The 26,257-nt window shown below is 52.4% G+C and overlaps 18 non-coding genes across 18 annotated transcripts; all 18 read right to left on the reverse strand.

Annotated features, from left to right (window-relative positions):
* Positions 1–1,016: 1,016 nt before the first annotated feature.
* Positions 1,017–1,135, reverse strand: LOC126149712 (5S ribosomal RNA). Its single transcript, XR_007531067.1, has one exon. It is a non-coding gene; the product is annotated as a 5S ribosomal RNA (ribosomal RNA).
* Positions 1,136–2,427: 1,292 nt separating this feature from the next.
* On the reverse strand, positions 2,428–2,546 carry LOC126149713 (5S ribosomal RNA). Its single transcript, XR_007531068.1, has one exon. It is a non-coding gene; the product is annotated as a 5S ribosomal RNA (ribosomal RNA).
* Positions 2,547–3,838: 1,292 nt separating this feature from the next.
* On the reverse strand, positions 3,839–3,957 carry LOC126149714 (5S ribosomal RNA). Its single transcript, XR_007531069.1, has one exon. It is a non-coding gene; the product is annotated as a 5S ribosomal RNA (ribosomal RNA).
* A 1,292-nt stretch (positions 3,958–5,249) lies between these two features.
* Positions 5,250–5,368, reverse strand: LOC126149715 (5S ribosomal RNA). The gene has a single exon (XR_007531070.1). It is a non-coding gene; the product is annotated as a 5S ribosomal RNA (ribosomal RNA).
* Positions 5,369–6,660: 1,292 nt separating this feature from the next.
* Positions 6,661–6,779, reverse strand: LOC126149717 (5S ribosomal RNA). Its single transcript, XR_007531072.1, has one exon. It is a non-coding gene; the product is annotated as a 5S ribosomal RNA (ribosomal RNA).
* Positions 6,780–8,071: 1,292 nt separating this feature from the next.
* On the reverse strand, positions 8,072–8,190 carry LOC126149718 (5S ribosomal RNA). The gene has a single exon (XR_007531073.1). It is a non-coding gene; the product is annotated as a 5S ribosomal RNA (ribosomal RNA).
* Positions 8,191–9,482: 1,292 nt separating this feature from the next.
* On the reverse strand, positions 9,483–9,601 carry LOC126149719 (5S ribosomal RNA). The gene has a single exon (XR_007531074.1). It is a non-coding gene; the product is annotated as a 5S ribosomal RNA (ribosomal RNA).
* Positions 9,602–10,893: 1,292 nt separating this feature from the next.
* Positions 10,894–11,012, reverse strand: LOC126149720 (5S ribosomal RNA). The gene has a single exon (XR_007531075.1). It is a non-coding gene; the product is annotated as a 5S ribosomal RNA (ribosomal RNA).
* Positions 11,013–12,304: 1,292 nt separating this feature from the next.
* On the reverse strand, positions 12,305–12,423 carry LOC126149721 (5S ribosomal RNA). Its single transcript, XR_007531076.1, has one exon. It is a non-coding gene; the product is annotated as a 5S ribosomal RNA (ribosomal RNA).
* Positions 12,424–13,715: 1,292 nt separating this feature from the next.
* On the reverse strand, positions 13,716–13,834 carry LOC126149722 (5S ribosomal RNA). Its single transcript, XR_007531078.1, has one exon. It is a non-coding gene; the product is annotated as a 5S ribosomal RNA (ribosomal RNA).
* A 1,292-nt stretch (positions 13,835–15,126) lies between these two features.
* On the reverse strand, positions 15,127–15,245 carry LOC126149723 (5S ribosomal RNA). Its single transcript, XR_007531079.1, has one exon. It is a non-coding gene; the product is annotated as a 5S ribosomal RNA (ribosomal RNA).
* Positions 15,246–16,537: 1,292 nt separating this feature from the next.
* On the reverse strand, positions 16,538–16,656 carry LOC126149724 (5S ribosomal RNA). Its single transcript, XR_007531080.1, has one exon. It is a non-coding gene; the product is annotated as a 5S ribosomal RNA (ribosomal RNA).
* Positions 16,657–17,948: 1,292 nt separating this feature from the next.
* Positions 17,949–18,067, reverse strand: LOC126149725 (5S ribosomal RNA). The gene has a single exon (XR_007531081.1). It is a non-coding gene; the product is annotated as a 5S ribosomal RNA (ribosomal RNA).
* Positions 18,068–19,359: 1,292 nt separating this feature from the next.
* LOC126149726 (5S ribosomal RNA) lies at positions 19,360–19,478 on the reverse strand. Its single transcript, XR_007531082.1, has one exon. It is a non-coding gene; the product is annotated as a 5S ribosomal RNA (ribosomal RNA).
* Positions 19,479–20,770: 1,292 nt separating this feature from the next.
* On the reverse strand, positions 20,771–20,889 carry LOC126149729 (5S ribosomal RNA). Its single transcript, XR_007531084.1, has one exon. It is a non-coding gene; the product is annotated as a 5S ribosomal RNA (ribosomal RNA).
* Positions 20,890–22,181: 1,292 nt separating this feature from the next.
* LOC126149730 (5S ribosomal RNA) lies at positions 22,182–22,300 on the reverse strand. Its single transcript, XR_007531085.1, has one exon. It is a non-coding gene; the product is annotated as a 5S ribosomal RNA (ribosomal RNA).
* Positions 22,301–23,591: 1,291 nt separating this feature from the next.
* LOC126149732 (5S ribosomal RNA) lies at positions 23,592–23,711 on the reverse strand. Its single transcript, XR_007531087.1, has one exon. It is a non-coding gene; the product is annotated as a 5S ribosomal RNA (ribosomal RNA).
* Positions 23,712–25,005: 1,294 nt separating this feature from the next.
* On the reverse strand, positions 25,006–25,124 carry LOC126149731 (5S ribosomal RNA). The gene has a single exon (XR_007531086.1). It is a non-coding gene; the product is annotated as a 5S ribosomal RNA (ribosomal RNA).
* Between the last annotated feature and the right edge of the window lie 1,133 nt (positions 25,125–26,257).

Here is a 26,257-nt window from a genome sequence, read left to right on the forward strand (position 1 = left end):
TGCGCGCGGCCGGGCGGCGGGGGCACTGCGCAGGGTGTTGCAGTGTCCTGCTGGACCGACGGAAGCTTTCTCACCTGCCTGACACACGCCGCGCTTCCAGATTTATGCGTAATTTGCGCGGTGCATTTGCATTCGCGCCTGTCCCCCCTCCCGTCCCGACTTGTCCCGACTTTGCTCGACTACCGCTCGCTGCCGCTCGGGTCGCGGCCCATATGACAGCACAAGCACGAGAAACATCTGCGAGACGGGCGCGGGCCTGACCGGCGTGTCCGAGACGCCGTGGGCGGCCGTTCGGAGCTACTAGAGCAGCGCTGTGCCGTGCCATGGAAAGGTGCGAAACCAAGGACAGAAGACACAGAATTTTTGTTTACAAATTTGCACGTGTACACTGCTACAAAACAATAAGCCCGGACGTATTTCGGAACATTTCTGCCGCTTAATACTGTTTTGTTATTTCCAGAGACACTTTGGAAATCTTCCTTGGCACACGCTTCTTCAAACTGAGTTCCCTAATATCGTATCTTTTGTTTATTACAACAGATTTAAGTCATTGTGGAAACATCTTTGTCGCATCGGAAAGGTAGCGTGAAGAGACGGCTGGCAGGGCTGGCGACAAGAAAGCAAAATATGAAGACAGCCAGAGGTCCCAGGCAGTCGCCGATCCGAATACTAACGTTGTTGCTTAACTTGGGTGATGGCACGAGAACGGTTGGTTTTTTTTTATTTATTTATTTATTTAGTTACTTTTCGGAATTTAGCACTGCTGCGTAACAGTAGGCTCTGGCGCATTTCAAGAACACATCTGTCGATTGGTAGTGTTTTGTCATTTTCAACGAGTTCCTAGCACTCTTCCTTCGCGCATTCTTACTCAAACCGAGTTCATTACCGTAATTTCGTATCTTACGTTTAATACAGTACTTTAAAATGCTTGTGGAAGCATCTTTGTCGACACCTGAAAGTTATTATGAAAAGAGGCCTGGCAGGTGTAGCGACGTAAAAATGAAAAAATGAGAAAGAGCCAACAGCACGCGGTGTTCCCAGGCGGTCACCCATCCAAGTACTAACCGCGCCCGATGTTGCTTAACTTCGGTGATCGGACGAGAACCGGTGTAGTCAACATGGTATGGCCGTTGGCGTCCTTATACTGTAGCCGCACCACGGAGGAAGCATTCGCCTCTTCTCCCAACACACGCAATCGCCGCTTTCCGTGGCACATTTGACGCAAAGCGCGTCTTTCCACCTCGAAGGTGGCGCGGAGTGCGCGCTCGCCTCGGCGTCTCATAGGCGACTGCCGAACGTAGGTGAGACGCACAACACAGCTGCTCGATGCACCGCCTGTCATTCGTTTGGTGCGTGCGGCCTCCGACACCCACTGGCGACGCGCCTTGTTCCTGTTATCCGGCGCAGGGCTTGCGCGCGGCCGGGCGGCGGGGGCACTGCGCGGGGTGTTGCAGTGTCCTGCTGGACCGACGGAAGCTTTCTCACCTGCCTGACACACGCCGCGCTTCCAGATTTATGCGTAATTTGCGCGGTGCATTTGCATTCGCGCCTGTCCCCCCTCCCGTCCCGACTTGTCCCGACTTTGCTCGACTGCCGCTCGCTGCCGCTCGGGTCGCGGCCCATATGACAGCACAAGCACGAGAAACATCTGCGAGACGGGCGCGGGCCTGACCGGCGTGTCCGAGACGCCGTGGGCGGCCGTTCGGAGCTACTAGAGCAGCGCTGTGCCGTGCCATGGAAAGGTGCGAAACCAAGGACAGAAGACACAGAATTTTTGTTTACAAATTTGCACGTGTACACTGCTACAAAACAATAAGCCCGGACGTATTTCGGAACATTTCTGCCGCTTAATACTGTTTTGTTATTTCCAGAGACACTTTGGAAATCTTCCTTGGCACACGCTTCTTCAAACTGAGTTCCCTAATATCGTATCTTTTGTTTATTACAACAGATTTAAGTCATTGTGGAAACATCTTTGTCGCATCGGAAAGGTAGCGTGAAGAGACGGCTGGCAGGGCTGGCGACAAGAAAGCAAAATATGAAGACAGCCAGAGGTCCCAGGCAGTCGCCGATCCGAATACTAACGTTGTTGCTTAACTTGGGTGATGGCACGAGAACGGTTGGTTTTTATTTATTTATTTATTTATTTAGTTACTTTTCGGAATTTAGCACTGCTGCGTAACAGTAGGCTCTGGCGCATTTCAAGAACACATCTGTCGATTGGTAGTGTTTTGTCATTTTCAACGAGTTCCTAGCACTCTTCCTTCGCGCATTCTTACTCAAACCGAGTTCATTACCGTAATTTCGTATCTTACGTTTAATACAGTACTTTAAAATGCTTGTGGAAGCATCTTTGTCGACACCTGAAAGTTATTATGAAAAGAGGCCTGGCAGGTGTAGCGACGTAAAAATGAAAAAATGAGAAAGAGCCAACAGCACGCGGTGTTCCCAGGCGGTCACCCATCCAAGTACTAACCGCGCCCGATGTTGCTTAACTTCGGTGATCGGACGAGAACCGGTGTAGTCAACATGGTATGGCCGTTGGCGTCCTTATACTGTAGCCGCACCACGGAGGAAGCATTCGCCTCTTCTCCCAACACACGCAATCGCCGCTTTCCGTGGCACATTTGACGCAAAGCGCGTCTTTCCACCTCGAAGGTGGCGCGGAGTGCGCGCTCGCCTCGGCGTCTCATAGGCGACTGCCGAACGTAGGTGAGACGCACAACACAGCTGCTCGATGCACCGCCTGTCATTCGTTTGGTGCGTGCGGCCTCCGACACCCACTGGCGACGCGCCTTGTTCCTGTTATCCGGCGCAGGGCTTGCGCGCGGCCGGGCGGCGGGGGCACTGCGCAGGGTGTTGCAGTGTCCTGCTGGACCGACGGAAGCTTTCTCACCTGCCTGACACACGCCGCGCTTCCAGATTTATGCGTAATTTGCGCGGTGCATTTGCATTCGCGCCTGTCCCCCCTCCCGTCCCGACTTGTCCCGACTTTGCTCGACTGCCGCTCGCTGCCGCTCGGGTCGCGGCCCATATGACAGCACAAGCACGAGAAACATCTGCGAGACGGGCGCGGGCCTGACCGGCGTGTCCGAGACGCCGTGGGCGGCCGTTCGGAGCTACTAGAGCAGCGCTGTGCCGTGCCATGGAAAGGTGCGAAACCAAGGACAGAAGACACAGAATTTTTGTTTACAAATTTGCACGTGTACACTGCTACAAAACAATAAGCCCGGACGTATTTCGGAACATTTCTGCCGCTTAATACTGTTTTGTTATTTCCAGAGACACTTTGGAAATCTTCCTTGGCACACGCTTCTTCAAACTGAGTTCCCTAATATCGTATCTTTTGTTTATTACAACAGATTTAAGTCATTGTGGAAACATCTTTGTCGCATCGGAAAGGTAGCGTGAAGAGACGGCTGGCAGGGCTGGCGACAAGAAAGCAAAATATGAAGACAGCCAGAGGTCCCAGGCAGTCGCCGATCCGAATACTAACGTTGTTGCTTAACTTGGGTGATGGCACGAGAACGGTTGGTTTTTATTTATTTATTTATTTATTTAGTTACTTTTCGGAATTTAGCACTGCTGCGTAACAGTAGGCTCTGGCGCATTTCAAGAACACATCTGTCGATTGGTAGTGTTTTGTCATTTTCAACGAGTTCCTAGCACTCTTCCTTCGCGCATTCTTACTCAAACCGAGTTCATTACCGTAATTTCGTATCTTACGTTTAATACAGTACTTTAAAATGCTTGTGGAAGCATCTTTGTCGACACCTGAAAGTTATTATGAAAAGAGGCCTGGCAGGTGTAGCGACGTAAAAATGAAAAAATGAGAAAGAGCCAACAGCACGCGGTGTTCCCAGGCGGTCACCCATCCAAGTACTAACCGCGCCCGATGTTGCTTAACTTCGGTGATCGGACGAGAACCGGTGTAGTCAACATGGTATGGCCGTTGGCGTCCTTATACTGTAGCCGCACCACGGAGGAAGCATTCGCCTCTTCTCCCAACACACGCAATCGCCGCTTTCCGTGGCACATTTGACGCAAAGCGCGTCTTTCCACCTCGAAGGTGGCGCGGAGTGCGCGCTCGCCTCGGCGTCTCATAGGCGACTGCCGAACGTAGGTGAGACGCACAACACAGCTGCTCGATGCACCGCCTGTCATTCGTTTGGTGCGTGCGGCCTCCGACACCCACTGGCGACGCGCCTTGTTCCTGTTATCCGGCGCAGGGCTTGCGCGCGGCCGGGCGGCGGGGGCACTGCGCAGGGTGTTGCAGTGTCCTGCTGGACCGACGGAAGCTTTCTCACCTGCCTGACACACGCCGCGCTTCCAGATTTATGCGTAATTTGCGCGGTGCATTTGCATTCGCGCCTGTCCCCCCTCCCGTCCCGACTTGTCCCGACTTTGCTCGACTGCCGCTCGCTGCCGCTCGGGTCGCGGCCCATATGACAGCACAAGCACGAGAAACATCTGCGAGACGGGCGCGGGCCTGACCGGCGTGTCCGAGACGCCGTGGGCGGCCGTTCGGAGCTACTAGAGCAGCGCTGTGCCGTGCCATGGAAAGGTGCGAAACCAAGGACAGAAGACACAGAATTTTTGTTTACAAATTTGCACGTGTACACTGCTACAAAACAATAAGCCCGGACGTATTTCGGAACATTTCTGCCGCTTAATACTGTTTTGTTATTTCCAGAGACACTTTGGAAATCTTCCTTGGCACACGCTTCTTCAAACTGAGTTCCCTAATATCGTATCTTTTGTTTATTACAACAGATTTAAGTCATTGTGGAAACATCTTTGTCGCATCGGAAAGGTAGCGTGAAGAGACGGCTGGCAGGGCTGGCGACAAGAAAGCAAAATATGAAGACAGCCAGAGGTCCCAGGCAGTCGCCGATCCGAATACTAACGTTGTTGCTTAACTTGGGTGATGGCACGAGAACGGTTGGTTTTTATTTATTTATTTATTTATTTAGTTACTTTTCGGAATTTAGCACTGCTGCGTAACAGTAGGCTCTGGCGCATTTCAAGAACACATCTGTCGATTGGTAGTGTTTTGTCATTTTCAACGAGTTCCTAGCACTCTTCCTTCGCGCATTCTTACTCAAACCGAGTTCATTACCGTAATTTCGTATCTTACGTTTAATACAGTACTTTAAAATGCTTGTGGAAGCATCTTTGTCGACACCTGAAAGTTATTATGAAAAGAGGCCTGGCAGGTGTAGCGACGTAAAAATGAAAAAATGAGAAAGAGCCAACAGCACGCGGTGTTCCCAGGCGGTCACCCATCCAAGTACTAACCGCGCCCGATGTTGCTTAACTTCGGTGATCGGACGAGAACCGGTGTAGTCAACATGGTATGGCCGTTGGCGTCCTTATACTGTAGCCGCACCACGGAGGAAGCATTCGCCTCTTCTCCCAACACACGCAATCGCCGCTTTCCGTGGCACATTTGACGCAAAGCGCGTCTTTCCACCTCGAAGGTGGCGCGGAGTGCGCGCTCGCCTCGGCGTCTCATAGGCGACTGCCGAACGTAGGTGAGACGCACAACACAGCTGCTCGATGCACCGCCTGTCATTCGTTTGGTGCGTGCGGCCTCCGACACCCACTGGCGACGCGCCTTGTTCCTGTTATCCGGCGCAGGGCTTGCGCGCGGCCGGGCGGCGGGGGCACTGCGCAGGGTGTTGCAGTGTCCTGCTGGACCGACGGAAGCTTTCTCACCTGCCTGACACACGCCGCGCTTCCAGATTTATGCGTAATTTGCGCGGTGCATTTGCATTCGCGCCTGTCCCCCCTCCCGTCCCGACTTGTCCCGACTTTGCTCGACTGCCGCTCGCTGCCGCTCGGGTCGCGGCCCATATGACAGCACAAGCACGAGAAACATCTGCGAGACGGGCGCGGGCCTGACCGGCGTGTCCGAGACGCCGTGGGCGGCCGTTCGGAGCTACTAGAGCAGCGCTGTGCCGTGCCATGGAAAGGTGCGAAACCAAGGACAGAAGACACAGAATTTTTGTTTACAAATTTGCACGTGTACACTGCTACAAAACAATAAGCCCGGACGTATTTCGGAACATTTCTGCCGCTTAATACTGTTTTGTTATTTCCAGAGACACTTTGGAAATCTTCCTTGGCACACGCTTCTTCAAACTGAGTTCCCTAATATCGTATCTTTTGTTTATTACAACAGATTTAAGTCATTGTGGAAACATCTTTGTCGCATCGGAAAGGTAGCGTGAAGAGACGGCTGGCAGGGCTGGCGACAAGAAAGCAAAATATGAAGACAGCCAGAGGTCCCAGGCAGTCGCCGATCCGAATACTAACGTTGTTGCTTAACTTGGGTGATGGCACGAGAACGGTTGGTTTTTTTTTATTTATTTATTTATTTAGTTACTTTTCGGAATTTAGCACTGCTGCGTAACAGTAGGCTCTGGCGCATTTCAAGAACACATCTGTCGATTGGTAGTGTTTTGTCATTTTCAACGAGTTCCTAGCACTCTTCCTTCGCGCATTCTTACTCAAACCGAGTTCATTACCGTAATTTCGTATCTTACGTTTAATACAGTACTTTAAAATGCTTGTGGAAGCATCTTTGTCGACACCTGAAAGTTATTATGAAAAGAGGCCTGGCAGGTGTAGCGACGTAAAAATGAAAAAATGAGAAAGAGCCAACAGCACGCGGTGTTCCCAGGCGGTCACCCATCCAAGTACTAACCGCGCCCGATGTTGCTTAACTTCGGTGATCGGACGAGAACCGGTGTAGTCAACATGGTATGGCCGTTGGCGTCCTTATACTGTAGCCGCACCACGGAGGAAGCATTCGCCTCTTCTCCCAACACACGCAATCGCCGCTTTCCGTGGCACATTTGACGCAAAGCGCGTCTTTCCACCTCGAAGGTGGCGCGGAGTGCGCGCTCGCCTCGGCGTCTCATAGGCGACTGCCGAACGTAGGTGAGACGCACAACACAGCTGCTCGATGCACCGCCTGTCATTCGTTTGGTGCGTGCGGCCTCCGACACCCACTGGCGACGCGCCTTGTTCCTGTTATCCGGCGCAGGGCTTGCGCGCGGCCGGGCGGCGGGGGCACTGCGCGGGGTGTTGCAGTGTCCTGCTGGACCGACGGAAGCTTTCTCACCTGCCTGACACACGCCGCGCTTCCAGATTTATGCGTAATTTGCGCGGTGCATTTGCATTCGCGCCTGTCCCCCCTCCCGTCCCGACTTGTCCCGACTTTGCTCGACTGCCGCTCGCTGCCGCTCGGGTCGCGGCCCATATGACAGCACAAGCACGAGAAACATCTGCGAGACGGGCGCGGGCCTGACCGGCGTGTCCGAGACGCCGTGGGCGGCCGTTCGGAGCTACTAGAGCAGCGCTGTGCCGTGCCATGGAAAGGTGCGAAACCAAGGACAGAAGACACAGAATTTTTGTTTACAAATTTGCACGTGTACACTGCTACAAAACAATAAGCCCGGACGTATTTCGGAACATTTCTGCCGCTTAATACTGTTTTGTTATTTCCAGAGACACTTTGGAAATCTTCCTTGGCACACGCTTCTTCAAACTGAGTTCCCTAATATCGTATCTTTTGTTTATTACAACAGATTTAAGTCATTGTGGAAACATCTTTGTCGCATCGGAAAGGTAGCGTGAAGAGACGGCTGGCAGGGCTGGCGACAAGAAAGCAAAATATGAAGACAGCCAGAGGTCCCAGGCAGTCGCCGATCCGAATACTAACGTTGTTGCTTAACTTGGGTGATGGCACGAGAACGGTTGGTTTTTATTTATTTATTTATTTATTTAGTTACTTTTCGGAATTTAGCACTGCTGCGTAACAGTAGGCTCTGGCGCATTTCAAGAACACATCTGTCGATTGGTAGTGTTTTGTCATTTTCAACGAGTTCCTAGCACTCTTCCTTCGCGCATTCTTACTCAAACCGAGTTCATTACCGTAATTTCGTATCTTACGTTTAATACAGTACTTTAAAATGCTTGTGGAAGCATCTTTGTCGACACCTGAAAGTTATTATGAAAAGAGGCCTGGCAGGTGTAGCGACGTAAAAATGAAAAAATGAGAAAGAGCCAACAGCACGCGGTGTTCCCAGGCGGTCACCCATCCAAGTACTAACCGCGCCCGATGTTGCTTAACTTCGGTGATCGGACGAGAACCGGTGTAGTCAACATGGTATGGCCGTTGGCGTCCTTATACTGTAGCCGCACCACGGAGGAAGCATTCGCCTCTTCTCCCAACACACGCAATCGCCGCTTTCCGTGGCACATTTGACGCAAAGCGCGTCTTTCCACCTCGAAGGTGGCGCGGAGTGCGCGCTCGCCTCGGCGTCTCATAGGCGACTGCCGAACGTAGGTGAGACGCACAACACAGCTGCTCGATGCACCGCCTGTCATTCGTTTGGTGCGTGCGGCCTCCGACACCCACTGGCGACGCGCCTTGTTCCTGTTATCCGGCGCAGGGCTTGCGCGCGGCCGGGCGGCGGGGGCACTGCGCAGGGTGTTGCAGTGTCCTGCTGGACCGACGGAAGCTTTCTCACCTGCCTGACACACGCCGCGCTTCCAGATTTATGCGTAATTTGCGCGGTGCATTTGCATTCGCGCCTGTCCCCCCTCCCGTCCCGACTTGTCCCGACTTTGCTCGACTGCCGCTCGCTGCCGCTCGGGTCGCGGCCCATATGACAGCACAAGCACGAGAAACATCTGCGAGACGGGCGCGGGCCTGACCGGCGTGTCCGAGACGCCGTGGGCGGCCGTTCGGAGCTACTAGAGCAGCGCTGTGCCGTGCCATGGAAAGGTGCGAAACCAAGGACAGAAGACACAGAATTTTTGTTTACAAATTTGCACGTGTACACTGCTACAAAACAATAAGCCCGGACGTATTTCGGAACATTTCTGCCGCTTAATACTGTTTTGTTATTTCCAGAGACACTTTGGAAATCTTCCTTGGCACACGCTTCTTCAAACTGAGTTCCCTAATATCGTATCTTTTGTTTATTACAACAGATTTAAGTCATTGTGGAAACATCTTTGTCGCATCGGAAAGGTAGCGTGAAGAGACGGCTGGCAGGGCTGGCGACAAGAAAGCAAAATATGAAGACAGCCAGAGGTCCCAGGCAGTCGCCGATCCGAATACTAACGTTGTTGCTTAACTTGGGTGATGGCACGAGAACGGTTGGTTTTTTTTTATTTATTTATTTATTTAGTTACTTTTCGGAATTTAGCACTGCTGCGTAACAGTAGGCTCTGGCGCATTTCAAGAACACATCTGTCGATTGGTAGTGTTTTGTCATTTTCAACGAGTTCCTAGCACTCTTCCTTCGCGCATTCTTACTCAAACCGAGTTCATTACCGTAATTTCGTATCTTACGTTTAATACAGTACTTTAAAATGCTTGTGGAAGCATCTTTGTCGACACCTGAAAGTTATTATGAAAAGAGGCCTGGCAGGTGTAGCGACGTAAAAATGAAAAAATGAGAAAGAGCCAACAGCACGCGGTGTTCCCAGGCGGTCACCCATCCAAGTACTAACCGCGCCCGATGTTGCTTAACTTCGGTGATCGGACGAGAACCGGTGTAGTCAACATGGTATGGCCGTTGGCGTCCTTATACTGTAGCCGCACCACGGAGGAAGCATTCGCCTCTTCTCCCAACACACGCAATCGCCGCTTTCCGTGGCACATTTGACGCAAAGCGCGTCTTTCCACCTCGAAGGTGGCGCGGAGTGCGCGCTCGCCTCGGCGTCTCATAGGCGACTGCCGAACGTAGGTGAGACGCACAACACAGCTGCTCGATGCACCGCCTGTCATTCGTTTGGTGCGTGCGGCCTCCGACACCCACTGGCGACGCGCCTTGTTCCTGTTATCCGGCGCAGGGCTTGCGCGCGGCCGGGCGGCGGGGGCACTGCGCGGGGTGTTGCAGTGTCCTGCTGGACCGACGGAAGCTTTCTCACCTGCCTGACACACGCCGCGCTTCCAGATTTATGCGTAATTTGCGCGGTGCATTTGCATTCGCGCCTGTCCCCCCTCCCGTCCCGACTTGTCCCGACTTTGCTCGACTGCCGCTCGCTGCCGCTCGGGTCGCGGCCCATATGACAGCACAAGCACGAGAAACATCTGCGAGACGGGCGCGGGCCTGACCGGCGTGTCCGAGACGCCGTGGGCGGCCGTTCGGAGCTACTAGAGCAGCGCTGTGCCGTGCCATGGAAAGGTGCGAAACCAAGGACAGAAGACACAGAATTTTTGTTTACAAATTTGCACGTGTACACTGCTACAAAACAATAAGCCCGGACGTATTTCGGAACATTTCTGCCGCTTAATACTGTTTTGTTATTTCCAGAGACACTTTGGAAATCTTCCTTGGCACACGCTTCTTCAAACTGAGTTCCCTAATATCGTATCTTTTGTTTATTACAACAGATTTAAGTCATTGTGGAAACATCTTTGTCGCATCGGAAAGGTAGCGTGAAGAGACGGCTGGCAGGGCTGGCGACAAGAAAGCAAAATATGAAGACAGCCAGAGGTCCCAGGCAGTCGCCGATCCGAATACTAACGTTGTTGCTTAACTTGGGTGATGGCACGAGAACGGTTGGTTTTTATTTATTTATTTATTTATTTAGTTACTTTTCGGAATTTAGCACTGCTGCGTAACAGTAGGCTCTGGCGCATTTCAAGAACACATCTGTCGATTGGTAGTGTTTTGTCATTTTCAACGAGTTCCTAGCACTCTTCCTTCGCGCATTCTTACTCAAACCGAGTTCATTACCGTAATTTCGTATCTTACGTTTAATACAGTACTTTAAAATGCTTGTGGAAGCATCTTTGTCGACACCTGAAAGTTATTATGAAAAGAGGCCTGGCAGGTGTAGCGACGTAAAAATGAAAAAATGAGAAAGAGCCAACAGCACGCGGTGTTCCCAGGCGGTCACCCATCCAAGTACTAACCGCGCCCGATGTTGCTTAACTTCGGTGATCGGACGAGAACCGGTGTAGTCAACATGGTATGGCCGTTGGCGTCCTTATACTGTAGCCGCACCACGGAGGAAGCATTCGCCTCTTCTCCCAACACACGCAATCGCCGCTTTCCGTGGCACATTTGACGCAAAGCGCGTCTTTCCACCTCGAAGGTGGCGCGGAGTGCGCGCTCGCCTCGGCGTCTCATAGGCGACTGCCGAACGTAGGTGAGACGCACAACACAGCTGCTCGATGCACCGCCTGTCATTCGTTTGGTGCGTGCGGCCTCCGACACCCACTGGCGACGCGCCTTGTTCCTGTTATCCGGCGCAGGGCTTGCGCGCGGCCGGGCGGCGGGGGCACTGCGCGGGGTGTTGCAGTGTCCTGCTGGCCCGACGGAAGCTTTCTCACCTGCCTGACACACGCCGCGCTTCCAGATTTATGCGTAATTTGCGCGGTGCATTTGCATTCGCGCCTGTCCCCCCTCCCGTCCCGACTTGTCCCGACTTTGCTCGACTGCCGCTCGCTGCCGCTCGGGTCGCGGCCCATATGACAGCACAAGCACGAGAAACATCTGCGAGACGGGCGCGGGCCTGACCGGCGTGTCCGAGACGCCGTGGGCGGCCGTTCGGAGCTACTAGAGCAGCGCTGTGCCGTGCCATGGAAAGGTGCGAAACCAAGGACAGAAGACACAGAATTTTTGTTTACAAATTTGCACGTGTACACTGCTACAAAACAATAAGCCCGGACGTATTTCGGAACATTTCTGCCGCTTAATACTGTTTTGTTATTTCCAGAGACACTTTGGAAATCTTCCTTGGCACACGCTTCTTCAAACTGAGTTCCCTAATATCGTATCTTTTGTTTATTACAACAGATTTAAGTCATTGTGGAAACATCTTTGTCGCATCGGAAAGGTAGCGTGAAGAGACGGCTGGCAGGGCTGGCGACAAGAAAGCAAAATATGAAGACAGCCAGAGGTCCCAGGCAGTCGCCGATCCGAATACTAACGTTGTTGCTTAACTTGGGTGATGGCACGAGAACGGTTGGTTTTTTTTTATTTATTTATTTATTTAGTTACTTTTCGGAATTTAGCACTGCTGCGTAACAGTAGGCTCTGGCGCATTTCAAGAACACATCTGTCGATTGGTAGTGTTTTGTCATTTTCAACGAGTTCCTAGCACTCTTCCTTCGCGCATTCTTACTCAAACCGAGTTCATTACCGTAATTTCGTATCTTACGTTTAATACAGTACTTTAAAATGCTTGTGGAAGCATCTTTGTCGACACCTGAAAGTTATTATGAAAAGAGGCCTGGCAGGTGTAGCGACGTAAAAATGAAAAAATGAGAAAGAGCCAACAGCACGCGGTGTTCCCAGGCGGTCACCCATCCAAGTACTAACCGCGCCCGATGTTGCTTAACTTCGGTGATCGGACGAGAACCGGTGTAGTCAACATGGTATGGCCGTTGGCGTCCTTATACTGTAGCCGCACCACGGAGGAAGCATTCGCCTCTTCTCCCAACACACGCAATCGCCGCTTTCCGTGGCACATTTGACGCAAAGCGCGTCTTTCCACCTCGAAGGTGGCGCGGAGTGCGCGCTCGCCTCGGCGTCTCATAGGCGACTGCCGAACGTAGGTGAGACGCACAACACAGCTGCTCGATGCACCGCCTGTCATTCGTTTGGTGCGTGCGGCCTCCGACACCCACTGGCGACGCGCCTTGTTCCTGTTATCCGGCGCAGGGCTTGCGCGCGGCCGGGCGGCGGGGGCACTGCGCGGGGTGTTGCAGTGTCCTGCTGGACCGACGGAAGCTTTCTCACCTGCCTGACACACGCCGCGCTTCCAGATTTATGCGTAATTTGCGCGGTGCATTTGCATTCGCGCCTGTCCCCCCTCCCGTCCCGACTTGTCCCGACTTTGCTCGACTGCCGCTCGCTGCCGCTCGGGTCGCGGCCCATATGACAGCACAAGCACGAGAAACATCTGCGAGACGGGCGCGGGCCTGACCGGCGTGTCCGAGACGCCGTGGGCGGCCGTTCGGAGCTACTAGAGCAGCGCTGTGCCGTGCCATGGAAAGGTGCGAAACCAAGGACAGAAGACACAGAATTTTTGTTTACAAATTTGCACGTGTACACTGCTACAAAACAATAAGCCCGGACGTATTTCGGAACATTTCTGCCGCTTAATACTGTTTTGTTATTTCCAGAGACACTTTGGAAATCTTCCTTGGCACACGCTTCTTCAAACTGAGTTCCCTAATATCGTATCTTTTGTTTATTACAACAGATTTAAGTCATTGTGGAAACATCTTTGTCGCATCGGAAAGGTAGCGTGAAGAGACGGCTGGCAGGGCTGGCGACAAGAAAGCAAAATATGAAGACAGCCAGAGGTCCCAGGCAGTCGCCGATCCGAATACTAACGTTGTTGCTTAACTTGGGTGATGGCACGAGAACGGTTGGTTTTTATTTATTTATTTATTTATTTAGTTACTTTTCGGAATTTAGCACTGCTGCGTAACAGTAGGCTCTGGCGCATTTCAAGAACACATCTGTCGATTGGTAGTGTTTTGTCATTTTCAACGAGTTCCTAGCACTCTTCCTTCGCGCATTCTTACTCAAACCGAGTTCATTACCGTAATTTCGTATCTTACGTTTAATACAGTACTTTAAAATGCTTGTGGAAGCATCTTTGTCGACACCTGAAAGTTATTATGAAAAGAGGCCTGGCAGGTGTAGCGACGTAAAAATGAAAAAATGAGAAAGAGCCAACAGCACGCGGTGTTCCCAGGCGGTCACCCATCCAAGTACTAACCGCGCCCGATGTTGCTTAACTTCGGTGATCGGACGAGAACCGGTGTAGTCAACATGGTATGGCCGTTGGCGTCCTTATACTGTAGCCGCACCACGGAGGAAGCATTCGCCTCTTCTCCCAACACACGCAATCGCCGCTTTCCGTGGCACATTTGACGCAAAGCGCGTCTTTCCACCTCGAAGGTGGCGCGGAGTGCGCGCTCGCCTCGGCGTCTCATAGGCGACTGCCGAACGTAGGTGAGACGCACAACACAGCTGCTCGATGCACCGCCTGTCATTCGTTTGGTGCGTGCGGCCTCCGACACCCACTGGCGACGCGCCTTGTTCCTGTTATCCGGCGCAGGGCTTGCGCGCGGCCGGGCGGCGGGGGCACTGCGCGGGGTGTTGCAGTGTCCTGCTGGACCGACGGAAGCTTTCTCACCTGCCTGACACACGCCGCGCTTCCAGATTTATGCGTAATTTGCGCGGTGCATTTGCATTCGCGCCTGTCCCCCCTCCCGTCCCGACTTGTCCCGACTTTGCTCGACTGCCGCTCGCTGCCGCTCGGGTCGCGGCCCATATGACAGCACAAGCACGAGAAACATCTGCGAGACGGGCGCGGGCCTGACCGGCGTGTCCGAGACGCCGTGGGCGGCCGTTCGGAGCTACTAGAGCAGCGCTGTGCCGTGCCATGGAAAGGTGCGAAACCAAGGACAGAAGACACAGAATTTTTGTTTACAAATTTGCACGTGTACACTGCTACAAAACAATAAGCCCGGACGTATTTCGGAACATTTCTGCCGCTTAATACTGTTTTGTTATTTCCAGAGACACTTTGGAAATCTTCCTTGGCACACGCTTCTTCAAACTGAGTTCCCTAATATCGTATCTTTTGTTTATTACAACAGATTTAAGTCATTGTGGAAACATCTTTGTCGCATCGGAAAGGTAGCGTGAAGAGACGGCTGGCAGGGCTGGCGACAAGAAAGCAAAATATGAAGACAGCCAGAGGTCCCAGGCAGTCGCCGATCCGAATACTAACGTTGTTGCTTAACTTGGGTGATGGCACGAGAACGGTTGGTTTTTTTTTATTTATTTATTTATTTAGTTACTTTTCGGAATTTAGCACTGCTGCGTAACAGTAGGCTCTGGCGCATTTCAAGAACACATCTGTCGATTGGTAGTGTTTTGTCATTTTCAACGAGTTCCTAGCACTCTTCCTTCGCGCATTCTTACTCAAACCGAGTTCATTACCGTAATTTCGTATCTTACGTTTAATACAGTACTTTAAAATGCTTGTGGAAGCATCTTTGTCGACACCTGAAAGTTATTATGAAAAGAGGCCTGGCAGGTGTAGCGACGTAAAAATGAAAAAATGAGAAAGAGCCAACAGCACGCGGTGTTCCCAGGCGGTCACCCATCCAAGTACTAACCGCGCCCGATGTTGCTTAACTTCGGTGATCGGACGAGAACCGGTGTAGTCAACATGGTATGGCCGTTGGCGTCCTTATACTGTAGCCGCACCACGGAGGAAGCATTCGCCTCTTCTCCCAACACACGCAATCGCCGCTTTCCGTGGCACATTTGACGCAAAGCGCGTCTTTCCACCTCGAAGGTGGCGCGGAGTGCGCGCTCGCCTCGGCGTCTCATAGGCGACTGCCGAACGTAGGTGAGACGCACAACACAGCTGCTCGATGCACCGCCTGTCATTCGTTTGGTGCGTGCGGCCTCCGACACCCACTGGCGACGCGCCTTGTTCCTGTTATCCGGCGCAGGGCTTGCGCGCGGCCGGGCGGCGGGGGCACTGCGCGGGGTGTTGCAGTGTCCTGCTGGACCGACGGAAGCTTTCTCACCTGCCTGACACACGCCGCGCTTCCAGATTTATGCGTAATTTGCGCGGTGCATTTGCATTCGCGCCTGTCCCCCCTCCCGTCCCGACTTGTCCCGACTTTGCTCGACTGCCGCTCGCTGCCGCTCGGGTCGCGGCCCATATGACAGCACAAGCACGAGAAACATCTGCGAGACGGGCGCGGGCCTGACCGGCGTGTCCGAGACGCCGTGGGCGGCCGTTCGGAGCTACTAGAGCAGCGCTGTGCCGTGCCATGGAAAGGTGCGAAACCAAGGACAGAAGACACAGAATTTTTGTTTACAAATTTGCACGTGTACACTGCTACAAAACAATAAGCCCGGACGTATTTCGGAACATTTCTGCCGCTTAATACTGTTTTGTTATTTCCAGAGACACTTTGGAAATCTTCCTTGGCACACGCTTCTTCAAACTGAGTTCCCTAATATCGTATCTTTTGTTTATTACAACAGATTTAAGTCATTGTGGAAACATCTTTGTCGCATCGGAAAGGTAGCGTGAAGAGACGGCTGGCAGGGCTGGCGACAAGAAAGCAAAATATGAAGACAGCCAGAGGTCCCAGGCAGTCGCCGATCCGAATACTAACGTTGTTGCTTAACTTGGGTGATGGCACGAGAACGGTTGGTTTTTATTTATTTATTTATTTATTTAGTTACTTTTCGGAATTTAGCACTGCTGCGTAACAGTAGGCTCTGGCGCATTTCAAGAACACATCTGTCGATTGGTAGTGTTTTGTCATTTTCAACGAGTTCCTAGCACTCTTCCTTCGCGCATTCTTACTCAAACCGAGTTCATTACCGTAATTTCGTATCTTACGTTTAATACAGTACTTTAAAATGCTTGTGGAAGCATCTTTGTCGACACCTGAAAGTTATTATGAAAAGAGGCCTGGCAGGTGTAGCGACGTAAAAATGAAAAAATGAGAAAGAGCCAACAGCACGCGGTGTTCCCAGGCGGTCACCCATCCAAGTACTAACCGCGCCCGATGTTGCTTAACTTCGGTGATCGGACGAGAACCGGTGTAGTCAACATGGTATGGCCGTTGGCGTCCTTATACTGTAGCCGCACCACGGAGGAAGCATTCGCCTCTTCTCCCAACACACGCAATCGCCGCTTTCCGTGGCACATTTGACGCAAAGCGCGTCTTTCCACCTCGAAGGTGGCGCGGAGTGCGCGCTCGCCTCGGCGTCTCATAGGCGACTGCCGAACGTAGGTGAGACGCACAACACAGCTGCTCGATGCACCGCCTGTCATTCGTTTGGTGCGTGCGGCCTCCGACACCCACTGGCGACGCGCCTTGTTCCTGTTATCCGGCGCAGGGCTTGCGCGCGGCCGGGCGGCGGGGGCACTGCGCAGGGTGTTGCAGTGTCCTGCTGGACCGACGGAAGCTTTCTCACCTGCCTGACACACGCCGCGCTTCCAGATTTATGCGTAATTTGCGCGGTGCATTTGCATTCGCGCCTGTCCCCCCTCCCGTCCCGACTTGTCCCGACTTTGCTCGACTGCCGCTCGCTGCCGCTCGGGTCGCGGCCCATATGACAGCACAAGCACGAGAAACATCTGCGAGACGGGCGCGGGCCTGACCGGCGTGTCCGAGACGCCGTGGGCGGCCGTTCGGAGCTACTAGAGCAGCGCTGTGCCGTGCCATGGAAAGGTGCGAAACCAAGGACAGAAGACACAGAATTTTTGTTTACAAATTTGCACGTGTACACTGCTACAAAACAATAAGCCCGGACGTATTTCGGAACATTTCTGCCGCTTAATACTGTTTTGTTATTTCCAGAGACACTTTGGAAATCTTCCTTGGCACACGCTTCTTCAAACTGAGTTCCCTAATATCGTATCTTTTGTTTATTACAACAGATTTAAGTCATTGTGGAAACATCTTTGTCGCATCGGAAAGGTAGCGTGAAGAGACGGCTGGCAGGGCTGGCGACAAGAAAGCAAAATATGAAGACAGCCAGAGGTCCCAGGCAGTCGCCGATCCGAATACTAACGTTGTTGCTTAACTTGGGTGATGGCACGAGAACGGTTGGTTTTTTTTTATTTATTTATTTATTTAGTTACTTTTCGGAATTTAGCACTGCTGCGTAACAGTAGGCTCTGGCGCATTTCAAGAACACATCTGTCGATTGGTAGTGTTTTGTCATTTTCAACGAGTTCCTAGCACTCTTCCTTCGCGCATTCTTACTCAAACCGAGTTCATTACCGTAATTTCGTATCTTACGTTTAATACAGTACTTTAAAATGCTTGTGGAAGCATCTTTGTCGACACCTGAAAGTTATTATGAAAAGAGGCCTGGCAGGTGTAGCGACGTAAAAATGAAAAAATGAGAAAGAGCCAACAGCACGCGGTGTTCCCAGGCGGTCACCCATCCAAGTACTAACCGCGCCCGATGTTGCTTAACTTCGGTGATCGGACGAGAACCGGTGTAGTCAACATGGTATGGCCGTTGGCGTCCTTATACTGTAGCCGCACCACGGAGGAAGCATTCGCCTCTTCTCCCAACACACGCAATCGCCGCTTTCCGTGGCACATTTGACGCAAAGCGCGTCTTTCCACCTCGAAGGTGGCGCGGAGTGCGCGCTCGCCTCGGCGTCTCATAGGCGACTGCCGAACGTAGGTGAGACGCACAACACAGCTGCTCGATGCACCGCCTGTCATTCGTTTGGTGCGTGCGGCCTCCGACACCCACTGGCGACGCGCCTTGTTCCTGTTATCCGGCGCAGGGCTTGCGCGCGGCCGGGCGGCGGGGGCACTGCGCGGGGTGTTGCAGTGTCCTGCTGGACCGACGGAAGCTTTCTCACCTGCCTGACACACGCCGCGCTTCCAGATTTATGCGTAATTTGCGCGGTGCATTTGCATTCGCGCCTGTCCCCCCTCCCGTCCCGACTTGTCCCGACTTTGCTCGACTGCCGCTCGCTGCCGCTCGGGTCGCGGCCCATATGACAGCACAAGCACGAGAAACATCTGCGAGACGGGCGCGGGCCTGACCGGCGTGTCCGAGACGCCGTGGGCGGCCGTTCGGAGCTACTAGAGCAGCGCTGTGCCGTGCCATGGAAAGGTGCGAAACCAAGGACAGAAGACACAGAATTTTTGTTTACAAATTTGCACGTGTACACTGCTACAAAACAATAAGCCCGGACGTATTTCGGAACATTTCTGCCGCTTAATACTGTTTTGTTATTTCCAGAGACACTTTGGAAATCTTCCTTGGCACACGCTTCTTCAAACTGAGTTCCCTAATATCGTATCTTTTGTTTATTACAACAGATTTAAGTCATTGTGGAAACATCTTTGTCGCATCGGAAAGGTAGCGTGAAGAGACGGCTGGCAGGGCTGGCGACAAGAAAGCAAAATATGAAGACAGCCAGAGGTCCCAGGCAGTCGCCGATCCGAATACTAACGTTGTTGCTTAACTTGGGTGATGGCACGAGAACGGTTGGTTTTTATTTATTTATTTATTTATTTAGTTACTTTTCGGAATTTAGCACTGCTGCGTAACAGTAGGCTCTGGCGCATTTCAAGAACACATCTGTCGATTGGTAGTGTTTTGTCATTTTCAACGAGTTCCTAGCACTCTTCCTTCGCGCATTCTTACTCAAACCGAGTTCATTACCGTAATTTCGTATCTTACGTTTAATACAGTACTTTAAAATGCTTGTGGAAGCATCTTTGTCGACACCTGAAAGTTATTATGAAAAGAGGCCTGGCAGGTGTAGCGACGTAAAAATGAAAAAATGAGAAAGAGCCAACAGCACGCGGTGTTCCCAGGCGGTCACCCATCCAAGTACTAACCGCGCCCGATGTTGCTTAACTTCGGTGATCGGACGAGAACCGGTGTAGTCAACATGGTATGGCCGTTGGCGTCCTTATACTGTAGCCGCACCACGGAGGAAGCATTCGCCTCTTCTCCCAACACACGCAATCGCCGCTTTCCGTGGCACATTTGACGCAAAGCGCGTCTTTCCACCTCGAAGGTGGCGCGGAGTGCGCGCTCGCCTCGGCGTCTCATAGGCGACTGCCGAACGTAGGTGAGACGCACAACACAGCTGCTCGATGCACCGCCTGTCATTCGTTTGGTGCGTGCGGCCTCCGACACCCACTGGCGACGCGCCTTGTTCCTGTTATCCGGCGCAGGGCTTGCGCGCGGCCGGGCGGCGGGGGCACTGCGCGGGGTGTTGCAGTGTCCTGCTGGACCGACGGAAGCTTTCTCACCTGCCTGACACACGCCGCGCTTCCAGATTTATGCGTAATTTGCGCGGTGCATTTGCATTCGCGCCTGTCCCCCCTCCCGTCCCGACTTGTCCCGACTTTGCTCGACTGCCGCTCGCTGCCGCTCGGGTCGCGGCCCATATGACAGCACAAGCACGAGAAACATCTGCGAGACGGGCGCGGGCCTGACCGGCGTGTCCGAGACGCCGTGGGCGGCCGTTCGGAGCTACTAGAGCAGCGCTGTGCCGTGCCATGGAAAGGTGCGAAACCAAGGACAGAAGACACAGAATTTTTGTTTACAAATTTGCACGTGTACACTGCTACAAAACAATAAGCCCGGACGTATTTCGGAACATTTCTGCCGCTTAATACTGTTTTGTTATTTCCAGAGACACTTTGGAAATCTTCCTTGGCACACGCTTCTTCAAACTGAGTTCCCTAATATCGTATCTTTTGTTTATTACAACAGATTTAAGTCATTGTGGAAACATCTTTGTCGCATCGGAAAGGTAGCGTGAAGAGACGGCTGGCAGGGCTGGCGACAAGAAAGCAAAATATGAAGACAGCCAGAGGTCCCAGGCAGTCGCCGATCCGAATACTAACGTTGTTGCTTAACTTGGGTGATGGCACGAGAACGGTTGGTTTTTTTTTATTTATTTATTTATTTAGTTACTTTTCGGAATTTAGCACTGCTGCGTAACAGTAGGCTCTGGCGCATTTCAAGAACACATCTGTCGATTGGTAGTGTTTTGTCATTTTCAACGAGTTCCTAGCACTCTTCCTTCGCGCATTCTTACTCAAACCGAGTTCATTACCGTAATTTCGTATCTTACGTTTAATACAGTACTTTAAAATGCTTGTGGAAGCATCTTTGTCGACACCTGAAAGTTATTATGAAAAGAGGCCTGGCAGGTGTAGCGACGTAAAAATGAAAAAATGAGAAAGAGCCAACAGCACGCGGTGTTCCCAGGCGGTCACCCATCCAAGTACTAACCGCGCCCGATGTTGCTTAACTTCGGTGATCGGACGAGAACCGGTGTAGTCAACATGGTATGGCCGTTGGCGTCCTTATACTGTAGCCGCACCACGGAGGAAGCATTCGCCTCTTCTCCCAACACACGCAATCGCCGCTTTCCGTGGCACATTTGACGCAAAGCGCGTCTTTCCACCTCGAAGGTGGCGCGGAGTGCGCGCTCGCCTCGGCGTCTCATAGGCGACTGCCGAACGTAGGTGAGACGCACAACACAGCTGCTCGATGCACCGCCTGTCATTCGTTTGGTGCGTGCGGCCTCCGACACCCACTGGCGACGCGCCTTGTTCCTGTTATCCGGCGCAGGGCTTGCGCGCGGCCGGGCGGCGGGGGCACTGCGCGGGGTGTTGCAGTGTCCTGCTGGACCGACGGAAGCTTTCTCACCTGCCTGACACACGCCGCGCTTCCAGATTTATGCGTAATTTGCGCGGTGCATTTGCATTCGCGCCTGTCCCCCCTCCCGTCCCGACTTGTCCCGACTTTGCTCGACTGCCGCTCGCTGCCGCTCGGGTCGCGGCCCATATGACAGCACAAGCACGAGAAACATCTGCGAGACGGGCGCGGGCCTGACCGGCGTGTCCGAGACGCCGTGGGCGGCCGTTCGGAGCTACTAGAGCAGCGCTGTGCCGTGCCATGGAAAGGTGCGAAACCAAGGACAGAAGACACAGAATTTTTGTTTACAAATTTGCACGTGTACACTGCTACAAAACAATAAGCCCGGACGTATTTCGGAACATTTCTGCCGCTTAATACTGTTTTGTTATTTCCAGAGACACTTTGGAAATCTTCCTTGGCACACGCTTCTTCAAACTGAGTTCCCTAATATCGTATCTTTTGTTTATTACAACAGATTTAAGTCATTGTGGAAACATCTTTGTCGCATCGGAAAGGTAGCGTGAAGAGACGGCTGGCAGGGCTGGCGACAAGAAAGCAAAATATGAAGACAGCCAGAGGTCCCAGGCAGTCGCCGATCCGAATACTAACGTTGTTGCTTAACTTGGGTGATGGCACGAGAACGGTTGGTTTTTATTTATTTATTTATTTATTTAGTTACTTTTCGGAATTTAGCACTGCTGCGTAACAGTAGGCTCTGGCGCATTTCAAGAACACATCTGTCGATTGGTAGTGTTTTGTCATTTTCAACGAGTTCCTAGCACTCTTCCTTCGCGCATTCTTACTCAAACCGAGTTCATTACCGTAATTTCGTATCTTACGTTTAATACAGTACTTTAAAATGCTTGTGGAAGCATCTTTGTCGACACCTGAAAGTTATTATGAAAAGAGGCCTGGCAGGTGTAGCGACGTAAAAATGAAAAAATGAGAAAGAGCCAACAGCACGCGGTGTTCCCAGGCGGTCACCCATCCAAGTACTAACCGCGCCCGATGTTGCTTAACTTCGGTGATCGGACGAGAACCGGTGTAGTCAACATGGTATGGCCGTTGGCGTCCTTATACTGTAGCCGCACCACGGAGGAAGCATTCGCCTCTTCTCCCAACACACGCAATCGCCGCTTTCCGTGGCACATTTGACGCAAAGCGCGTCTTTCCACCTCGAAGGTGGCGCGGAGTGCGCGCTCGCCTCGGCGTCTCATAGGCGACTGCCGAACGTAGGTGAGACGCACAACACAGCTGCTCGATGCACCGCCTGTCATTCGTTTGGTGCGTGCGGCCTCCGACACCCACTGGCGACGCGCCTTGTTCCTGTTATCCGGCGCAGGGCTTGCGCGCGGCCGGGCGGCGGGGGCACTGCGCGGGGTGTTGCAGTGTCCTGCTGGACCGACGGAAGCTTTCTCACCTGCCTGACACACGCCGCGCTTCCAGATTTATGCGTAATTTGCGCGGTGCATTTGCATTCGCGCCTGTCCCCCCTCCCGTCCCGACTTGTCCCGACTTTGCTCGACTGCCGCTCGCTGCCGCTCGGGTCGCGGCCCATATGACAGCACAAGCACGAGAAACATCTGCGAGACGGGCGCGGGCCTGACCGGCGTGTCCGAGACGCCGTGGGCGGCCGTTCGGAGCTACTAGAGCAGCGCTGTGCCGTGCCATGGAAAGGTGCGAAACCAAGGACAGAAGACACAGAATTTTTGTTTACAAATTTGCACGTGTACACTGCTACAAAACAATAAGCCCGGACGTATTTCGGAACATTTCTGCCGCTTAATACTGTTTTGTTATTTCCAGAGACACTTTGGAAATCTTCCTTGGCACACGCTTCTTCAAACTGAGTTCCCTAATATCGTATCTTTTGTTTATTACAACAGATTTAAGTCATTGTGGAAACATCTTTGTCGCATCGGAAAGGTAGCGTGAAGAGACGGCTGGCAGGGCTGGCGACAAGAAAGCAAAATATGAAGACAGCCAGAGGTCCCAGGCAGTCGCCGATCCGAATACTAACGTTGTTGCTTAACTTGGGTGATGGCACGAGAACGGTTGGTTTTTTTTTATTTATTTATTTATTTAGTTACTTTCGGAATTTAGCACTGCTGCGTAACAGTAGGCTCTGGCGCATTTCAAGAACACATCTGTCGATTGGTAGTGTTTTGTCATTTTCAACGAGTTCCTAGCACTCTTCCTTCGCGCATTCTTACTCAAACCGAGTTCATTACCGTAATTTCGTATCTTACGTTTAATACAGTACTTTAAAATGCTTGTGGAAGCATCTTTGTCGACACCTGAAAGTTATTATGAAAAGAGGCCTGGCAGGTGTAGCGACGTAAAAATGAAAAAATGAGAAAGAGCCAACAGCACGCGGTGTTCCCAGGCGGTCACCCATCCAAGTACTAACCGCGCCCGATGTTGCTTAACTTCGTGTGATCGGACGAGAACCGGTGTAGTCAACATGGTATGGCCGTTGGCGTCCTTATACTGTAGCCGCACCACGGAGGAAGCATTCGCCTCTTCTCCCAACACACGCAATCGCCGCTTTCCGTGGCACATTTGACGCAAAGCGCGTCTTTCCACCTCGAAGGTGGCGCGGAGTGCGCGCTCGCCTCGGCGTCTCATAGGCGACTGCCGAACGTAGGTGAGACGCACAACACAGCTGCTCGATGCACCGCCTGTCATTCGTTTGGTGCGTGCGGCCTCCGACACCCACTGGCGACGCGCCTTGTTCCTGTTATCCGGCGCAGGGCTTGCGCGCGGCCGGGCGGCGGGGGCACTGCGCGGGGTGTTGCAGTGTCCTGCTGGACCGACGGAAGCTTTCTCACCTGCCTGACACACGCCGCGCTTCCAGATTTATGCGTAATTTGCGCGGTGCATTTGCATTCGCGCCTGTCCCCCCTCCCGTCCCGACTTGTCCCGACTTTGCTCGACTGCCGCTCGCTGCCGCTCGGGTCGCGGCCCATATGACAGCACAAGCACGAGAAACATCTGCGAGACGGGCGCGGGCCTGACCGGCGTGTCCGAGACGCCGTGGGCGGCCGTTCGGAGCTACTAGAGCAGCGCTGTGCCGTGCCATGGAAAGGTGCGAAACCAAGGACAGAAGACACAGAATTTTTGTTTACAAATTTGCACGTGTACACTGCTACAAAACAATAAGCCCGGACGTATTTCGGAACATTTTCTGCCGCTTAATACTGTTTTGTTATTTCCAGAGACACTTTGGAAATCTTCCTTGGCACACGCTTCTTCAAACTGAGTTCCCTAATATCGTATCTTTTGTTTATTACAACAGATTTAAGTCATTGTGGAAACATCTTTGTCGCATCGGAAAGGGTAGCGTGAAGAGACGGCTGGCAGGGCTGGCGACAAGAAAGCAAAAATATGAAGACAGCCAGAGGTCCCAGGCAGTCGCCGATCCGAATACTAACGTTGTTGCTTAACTTGGGTGATGGCACGAGAACGGTTGGTTTTTTTTATTTATTTATTTATTTAGTTACTTTTCGGAATTTAGCACTGCTGCGTAACAGTAGGCTCTGGCGCATTTCAAGAACACATCTGTCGATTGGTAGTGTTTTGTCATTTTCAACGAGTTCCTAGCACTCTTCCTTCGCGCATTCTTACTCAAACCGAGTTCATTACCGTAATTTCGTATCTTACGTTTAATACAGTACTTTAAAATGCTTGTGGAAGCATCTTTGTCGACACCTGAAAGTTATTATGAAAAGAGGCCTGGCAGGTGTAGCGACGTAAAAATGAAAAAATGAGAAAGAGCCAACAGCACGCGGTGTTCCCAGGCGGTCACCCATCCAAGTACTAACCGCGCCCGATGTTGCTTAACTTCGGTGATCGGACGAGAACCGGTGTAGTCAACATGGTATGGCCGTTGGCGTCCTTATACTGTAGCCGCACCACGGAGGAAGCATTCGCCTCTTCTCCCAACACACGCAATCGCCGCTTTCCGTGGCACATTTGACGCAAAGCGCGTCTTTCCACCTCGAAGGTGGCGCGGAGTGCGCGCTCGCCTCGGCGTCTCATAGGCGACTGCCGAACGTAGGTGAGACGCACAACACAGCTGCTCGATGCACCGCCTGTCATTCGTTTGGTGCGTGCGGCCTCCGACACCCACTGGCGACGCGCCTTGTTCCTGTTATCCCGGCGCAGGGCTTGCGCGCGGCCGGGCGGCGGGGGCACTGCGCGGGGTGTTGCAGTGTCCTGCTGGACCGACGGAAGCTTTCTCACCTGCCTGACACACGCCGCGCTTCCAGATTTATGCGTAATTTGCGCGGTGCATTTGCATTCGCGCCTGTCCCCCCTCCCGTCCCGACTTGTCCCGACTTTGCTCGACTGCCGCTCGCTGCCGCTCGGGTCGCGGCCCATATGACAGCACAAGCACGAGAAACATCTGCGAGACGGGCGCGGGCCTGACCGGCGTGTCCGAGACGCCGTGGGCGGCCGTTCGGAGCTACTAGAGCAGCGCTGTGCCGTGCCATGGAAAGGTGCGAAACCAAGGACAGAAGACACAGAATTTTTGTTTACAAATTTGCACGTGTACACTGCTACAAAACAATAAGCCCGGACGTATTTCGGAACATTTCTGCCGCTTAATACTGTTTTGTTATTTCCAGAGACACTTTGGAAATCTTCCTTGGCACACGCTTCTTCAAACTGAGTTCCCTAATATCGTATCTTTTGTTTATTACAACAGATTTAAGTCATTGTGGAAACATCTTTGTCGCATCGGAAAGGTAGCGTGAAGAGACGGCTGGCAGGCTGGCGACAAGAAAGCAAAATATGAAGACAGCCAGAGGTCCCAGGCAGTCGCCGATCCGAATACTAACGTTGTTGCTTAACTTGGGTGATGGCACGAGAACGGTTGGTTTTTTTTTATTTATTTATTTATTTAGTTACTTTTCGGAATTTAGCACTGCTGCGTAACAGTAGGCTCTGGCGCATTTCAAGAACACATCTGTCGATTGGTAGTGTTTTGTCATTTTCAACGAGTTCCTAGCACTCTTCCTTCG

This window comes from Schistocerca cancellata, unplaced genomic scaffold, assembly GCF_023864275.1.
Source record: "Schistocerca cancellata isolate TAMUIC-IGC-003103 unplaced genomic scaffold, iqSchCanc2.1 HiC_scaffold_947, whole genome shotgun sequence".
NCBI lineage: Eukaryota > Metazoa > Arthropoda > Insecta > Orthoptera > Acrididae > Schistocerca > Schistocerca cancellata.